Below are 6,830 nucleotides of genomic sequence, written 5' to 3'. Positions count from 1 at the left end.
ACATGGTTCAGATCAGAGGTGACAAGACTGTGAAAGACTTAAATGCCCTGTAGTAGCCTCTTCTTCACTCTCGGCATCACTTTCTACCGTTTGCTAATCAAAGGTCAACACTGGTCTAGAGGTAGGTGATCCTCCTCCTGAAGGTCACTTGTAGCCTAATGTCGTCACGTGCCCACATCATTCACCTCTGTCATCTCATCATGCAGGCATTTGATGATCTTACCTCCTCACAAAGAGAAGAAGGGTGAGTACAGGACAACAAGATATTTTGAGAAAGAGACCACATTCACACAACTTTTATTACAGGACGAGGTTATAACTGTTCCATTTTATTGTTGTTGTTGTTAATCTGTTACTGTGTCTAGCTTACAAATTAAGCCTTCTCATAGGAATGTAGGTATAGGAATAAAACGGTGGAGGGCGTAGGTCAAATTGGATGTTTGTATAGTAGAAGAGTGGGTTTTGATGGTCAGCAGGATGTTATGGAATATTTTCGCTCTGGTGAATGATAGCAGGATGGCCTGGAAGAAAAAGGAACTAACGGCATGATTTTTTTAAATCTCATTAATAGGTGGATCCCAGGGAATAGACAATATTTGTAGCAGAGGCCATAAAAAATAACAAATATGATCTATTGTAGGGTGAAAGACTTAAAAGTTCTTAGGAATGGGCTACACGGGAAGGACAAGAGAAAAGAGTTCTAAGATAAAAGTCGCCTTCTCTTGGGCATTGCAAATAAGTCTACTTGTTAGCATTACTGGGATAATTCATACCGTTAATATCATAAATAGGTGTTTTACACTTCCATCACACCTCAAAGCGTTTTCACAGCCATTAGTCATATGATTTCCACAATCACTTTAAGAGGCAATGAGGAGATACACCACTCTCTGTTTTAAAGATGGCGGCACTATATTCCCAAGAGTCTTCTGGTTTCCCAAGCCCACACAGTTAGTAAGGAGACTAATTCACCGGGTCTTCTCACTCTTAGCCCAGGACTCTCTATACGATGGGCTGTACCTCACAGATTGCCATTCTCGAATAATGACCCATCAATGTGTTGATTAAAATTATTCCAAGAATTGAAATGGCCTCATATTTCAAGGAGAAAGCCCGTCCGAAAGGCCACTGTGGCTTGGTGTAAGTTTATTTAATAAATATTTTTCTTATTTGGAGGTTTTAATTTTAAGTATGCGGTCTACTCTTTTTGTATGATTATTTGCTCAAAAAAATTTTAGTCAGCAACACACCTCATAAAAATTTAATATGTTTCAGAGCTCTTTTTACTGTTTAAAAAAGCACAAATCAGGCATTCTTGCATTTTGAATGTGGCGCCCCTATAATTGGGCTCTCTCTGAGGAAGGCTCTTCCAAACCTCATAGTGAAATTGCTCTTTTTAAAAGAAAACAACACTCAAACAGAGGGTTGTCTCAGCCTGGTCCTCCACTCACCACGAGTCTGAACATCAACCACTCAGATATGTCATGACTTTTCCAGTCACCTACATATTTCTTTCTTTAATCTTGAAAAGGCCCTGCTCTCAAGTGTGCCACTGGCTTCCAGAGACATGGAACAGAAGGAAGACTCAGCAACGAAACAGCCCTGGGTTTGGATCGCATCTCTGCTTCTCCTTGGACAGGTAACTGATTAAGTTAACTCATCTCTCTGAACATCATTTTCTCACCTGTACCAAAAAGTGGTGAAGTTTCACATCACATGGTTATTCCGTGGGTATTAAGAGAGCAGACTGGAAAACCCTGAGCCCAAATTGGGTCCTCGTGGCATATTCACTACCTGAGAGCCTCTGAAAGACAAGGTTTGCCAAGAAAACAATCCCTGGATTCATTACTTTACTTACTTAGAGGATTAGCACTTGACTTCCTCACCTTACGCTTTTACCACGCTGAGATATTTATACCCATGGGTCCTTACCTTGTCATAGTCTACAACCAGCTGCTTTGAGCACTGACTTGGTAAATTTATCCAAAGTTGGAAAGCAACAGCCCTGACTTCATTAATTCCTTCCATCAGAAATGTTTACTGAGCACTTACTATGTGCCAGCCATTGTTCTGGGCATTGAAGGTACAGGAATAAAGATGATGGACAAGATTCTTATTCCATTGGGGCTTACTCTCTACTGGAGAATACAGACAATAGGTAGATGAGCAAATAAACAAGAAGTGATATCTGATAGAGATTAGTATTACACAGAAGACTAAAGTAAGGTGCCCTGCTAGAATGTTGGGGGAAAGTCAAAGAAGGTCTTCCTGAGGAAGTGACATTTAATCTGAGCAGATTAAATATTAGAACATTTATTCTGATTAGAAGGGCCTGCCCATAGGAGAATCAAGAGAAAAGGCAAAGACCCTAAAATGGAAATCAGCTTGAGGTTTTCATGGAATAGAAAGAACATGAGTATGGCTGGTGTGAGTGAGCACAACTGGGGTCACAGGGTGAGGAGGGGTTGACTGGAGATGAGGGTGAGGAAGGGAGACATTAGATCACACAGTACCTTGTAGGCCAGGAAAGAGGCAGGATGTTGTTTTAAGAGGAATTGAGTCCATTAGGGGATATGAAACAGGGAAGTGTCATGATTTAAGGTTTCTCAAAGTTCATTCAGTCTGCTCTTTGGAGAGTAAGATCAGGAACCGGACAGGTATCTTAAAGGTCCAGAAAGGAAAAAGGGGTGGTCATACTGTGTAGGTCACAGTGGAGATGGAGACAACTGAACACACTTAGAATATATTCTGGAACTTGAGCTGATAAGATCTGGGGGTGAATGCAGTAAACAGAAAACCAACATTATCCCTAGGATGTTGGTTTGGTCAAGTGGGTGAATCGTGGTACTATTCGCTGATACGAGGAGGATGCATAAGGAATGGATGGAGGGAAGGGGAGCGGAAGAAATTTAGTTGTTCTCCTCTGGCTTTATTAAAAGATTGGATCTCAGGGTAGGAGTCAGGACTAGTCTACATATACAGGAGCCTTCATCTTTGCATCCCCAGGGCTCAGTGCAGTGCTATACGCAGCCTACGTACCTCAGTAGCTTGAATGCATGTCATACAGAGAAAAGAGCATGACCTTGAAATTCCAGACCTGTTGTTTTATCCACAAGCCTCTTAATTTCTCTACACTTTGATTTCCTGTCCTATATAATTGGAATAAGACTTGCCTATTCCATGGAATGTTATATCAAAATTAGACATGATGAAAAGATATTTTGAAATGATAAGCCACTGGGCAAACCCAAGTTTTATGGAAAGGATTAGAACCCCATGTTAGAAGGTAAGCTTCCTGAGGATAGGGACTCGGTCTTGTTCGTCATCTCCAACCCTTAAAATAGAGGTTCACAATAAATATATGTTGAATGAATGAATCAATCAATGAATGAATAATAGGTTCTTATAGAATACAGGACCAGAGGTCATGAACATTAAAGATCCCCATAACAATTTGATATAGTTTGCTACACATCGTTCTACTCCATAGCCCGGAACCTACCTTAATTCATCTTTGTAAACCCACTAAAGTTCAGTAGGTATACAATGGACACTAATTGAATCTGATTCTCTGCAAACCAGACTGTGAAGGGCCAGCAGCCACCTCGCAAGCACTGTGTCTCACCAGACAGCTGCACCAGTCACTGCCCGTGGACACCTCCTAGTTTGGGGGCCTGAAACCTTACAGTTTCACCTCTCCAACCTGGGTGCTCCTACAAAGCTAAGTGTGCCAAAGACCAAAGGGAACACAGGAAGCCGTGGGATCAGCATGGCGACTCCTATGGAATGCTAATTTCACTAGAAAAGTGGAGTGGGAAAGTGAGGATAAAAATATCCCACCTCTTGGGTCCAACTTGTTCATGAGCATGTACCCAGTACTTGGGGAGAGCTAGTTCTCAAAAGACATGTGTTGCACGAAAGAATGAAGAAATTCATGAATACATATCAAGACACACTTACGGAGGCTATGAACGGAATTCCTATTTTTTAAAAGACAAACAGAACTCTTAAGAATTTCAGCTTTGAAATGGACCATGCCCAGCTATGTCCCCCAGACTCCACTGGCTACAGGAGCCTAAACATTCTCTACACTTTGAGTGGCACTGATGTGTATGAAACGGGATAAGGAAGACTCCAAACGCAGGTGCTACCTGGTGCCTGCAGTCGGCTCACCGTCTCTCCAAACACCATCCCCAGCCCCTCAACTTGGCATTTAAGGAATTCGCACTCCGAAATTTAAGCTCTTTAACTCAGCACCTGCATGAGGAGGGAAAAGTGAATCATCTGCCCAGGCCCCACACAGCTCTGAGCATCCTTCCTCATCTGAATATGGGAACCTCCTCTTCTGCGTCACAGTGATGTCATAATTATATTGGAGAATTCCTTATGTCTTGGAGATACATACTGGAATACTTAGGGATGAAATGTCATGAAATCTCTATGTCTTGAAAAATAATTAAGCAGGGGAAAAAAGAAAGTAAAAATAGAAAATTGATCATTACTGCTCACCTAGATGAAGGAAATATGGATTGGTGTTATATTATTTTTAAGCTTTTTTTTTTTTTTTTTTTTTTTTTGAGTGAGAGAGAGAAACAACATGAGCGGGAGAAGGGCAGAGAGAGAGAGAACCCCAAGCAGGCCCTGTGCTGTCACCGCAGAGCTCAGCATGGGGCTTGAACTCACAAAACTGAGAGATCATGACACGAGCTGAAACCAAGAGTTGGACACTTAACCAACAGAGGCACCCAGGTGCCCCATATTATTTCTAGTTTTATATATATTTAAAAATTTTCATGATAAAAGTAAAAATAAACCAAAATGTCATGAAAGAGGAATACCTATCTGGGAAGATCATGGACAGGATTAAATGAGATACTTATGATGGATGTATGGTCTATGCTCAGTAACTATTAATTTTACTAACTCATGAGCTCAGACATAGACACACACACTCTTAGCACCTTCTCTTTTGTGAATGTACACTTACTTTTGGGCAACACGATCAATAAGATAACAACCCTGTTTCAAAGTCTTGTATGGTAGTTTTGTATCTAAGATCTCTTGGGCACAAAGACCGATGACTTTGATGATGATGGGCCATTGAGTGTTTTCTATTGACCATCTCTTTCTGGAAGGAGGGATGAGGCAGAGACAAGAGCCGCACCTCTGACATGAGAGAAAAGTGGGCACACTTTTACCCAAATAAAAGCATGAACTTGGGCAACTGACTGGTGCAGTGGAGCCTCGGGTTTCTGAGCTGCATGACGGATCGTAGTGCCGTCAATGACAACGCCCTGAGTGTTAAGCAAGAGCTTGTGCGCAAAGGGGCTAAGACATACAGCACGTGGTAGGTGCGAGCGGTACTAACGGCCTCCTGCCAACCCCCCGCCCAGGAGACACAAAGAATGAGCAAAGGGCTTTTTGGAAGTGGCTTATTGAAGAGTTTGGATGTAGGTAGTGGGTGATTATTGTACATATTGACCTTCAGTTAGCATCGAGTATTCCATTTTGTTTTTTATTGGTTTTCTTTTAATTAATGTATATTATTTAAAATCTTCCCTAAATTACACCATTTGGGGGGGAAATGGGAAATGATAAGGAGAGCTATTATTTCAACAAGCAAGCTACTACTTTTTGAGTTCATTTATTTATTTTGAGAGAGAAAGCACATACATGCGAGCAGGAGAGAGAGAGGGAGAGAGAGAGGGAGAGAGAGAGAGAGAAGGAGAGAGAGAGAGAGAGAGAGTGAGAGTATCCCAAGCAGGATCCACACGGTCAGCACGGAGCTCACCAGCCATGAGACGTGACGTGAGCCGAAACCAAGAGTCAGAGACTTAACCGACCAAGGCACCCAGGTGCCCCAACAAACAAGCTGCTTTTAGAATGCATCTCGGAAGCAGGATTCATTCAAGCCAAAACTGACACCTAGTTGGCAGACAGGACAGGTCTTAAGGTCCTCATTGTACATCCAGGAAACGGAGTTATCAACTGGCCAGAAAGTGGGAGAGTCAGACCAAGCCCTACACAGTGGGTGAGGATGGAGGGCAGGGGCTGTTCTCACGTGAACAAATGTGCTTCTTCCGGAGACAGGAGGGACAGGACAAAAGCAGAGTGCATCTCCTTTCTATTGCTCTAGCCTGGAAGAGGCAAAGCTGTGACAAACAGAACATTCCAATGACACAGATGCGAGCAAGGATGACATTTCAAGTGCACAGAGCACCCGATTAATCAGGACAGGAGATCAAGTATCAACAGTCGTCTAAAGGCCCAGAGCAGAGCGCTCAGGCCTCCCTGGGATTTGTGAAAGCTCTGAGACAGACCTACAATGAAGAAGACCCAGGAGGATGGTCCCGGAGCGCTGAGATGCTGCTTCTCAGAGAGGCGGGGCAGGGCGGACTTTTTATTGCTGGCCTGTGGGGTAGGCGATGCCCACGTATGAACACGCAAGTCACATTCTGGGTCCGCTTTCTGTGGAGGAAGAAGGCTCTTGACAGGTGCTGAGAACCCCAAAGGCGGGGCTTCCTCTAGAACTGTCAGGAAGAGTAGACAAGGACCCGAAGAAATGTCCTTGTCCCAGAACCCAGAGGGGAACCCAGGTAAAGAGCACACAACCTCCTGCCCCACATCTGAGCCTCACAGAGGCACCGACTCATGCATTCACTCACTTATGCCGGCAGCAAGTGTCCACTGAGCATGACTGCATTCCAGAAACCATGCTAGGCCCCGGAGGATCCAAATATTGCAGCTAATCCCGATTCAATCATTTGTTCGTTCATTCATTCATTCATTCACTCACTCACTCAGTGAATGATGTGATGAGCACTGCCTGA

The 6,830-nt window shown here is 43.3% G+C and overlaps 1 long non-coding RNA gene across 1 annotated transcript; it reads right to left on the bottom strand.

Moving 5' to 3' along the window:
* Nucleotides 1–328: 328 nt before the first annotated feature.
* On the bottom strand, nt 329–4,349 carry LOC122218611. Its single transcript, XR_006202027.1, has 3 exons — nt 4,152–4,349; nt 1,685–1,804; nt 329–521 (listed from the first exon to the last, which is right to left on the bottom strand). It is a non-coding gene; the product is annotated as an uncharacterized LOC122218611 (long non-coding RNA).
* Nucleotides 4,350–6,830: the final 2,481 nt, after the last annotated feature.

The sequence above is a fragment of the Panthera leo genome, chromosome B1 (assembly GCF_018350215.1).
Source record: "Panthera leo isolate Ple1 chromosome B1, P.leo_Ple1_pat1.1, whole genome shotgun sequence".
In the NCBI taxonomy this organism is placed as follows: Eukaryota; Metazoa; Chordata; class Mammalia; order Carnivora; family Felidae; genus Panthera; species Panthera leo.
Note: the sequence above shows the minus strand (reverse complement) of the source record. Positions and strands in the feature narration are given on the sequence as shown.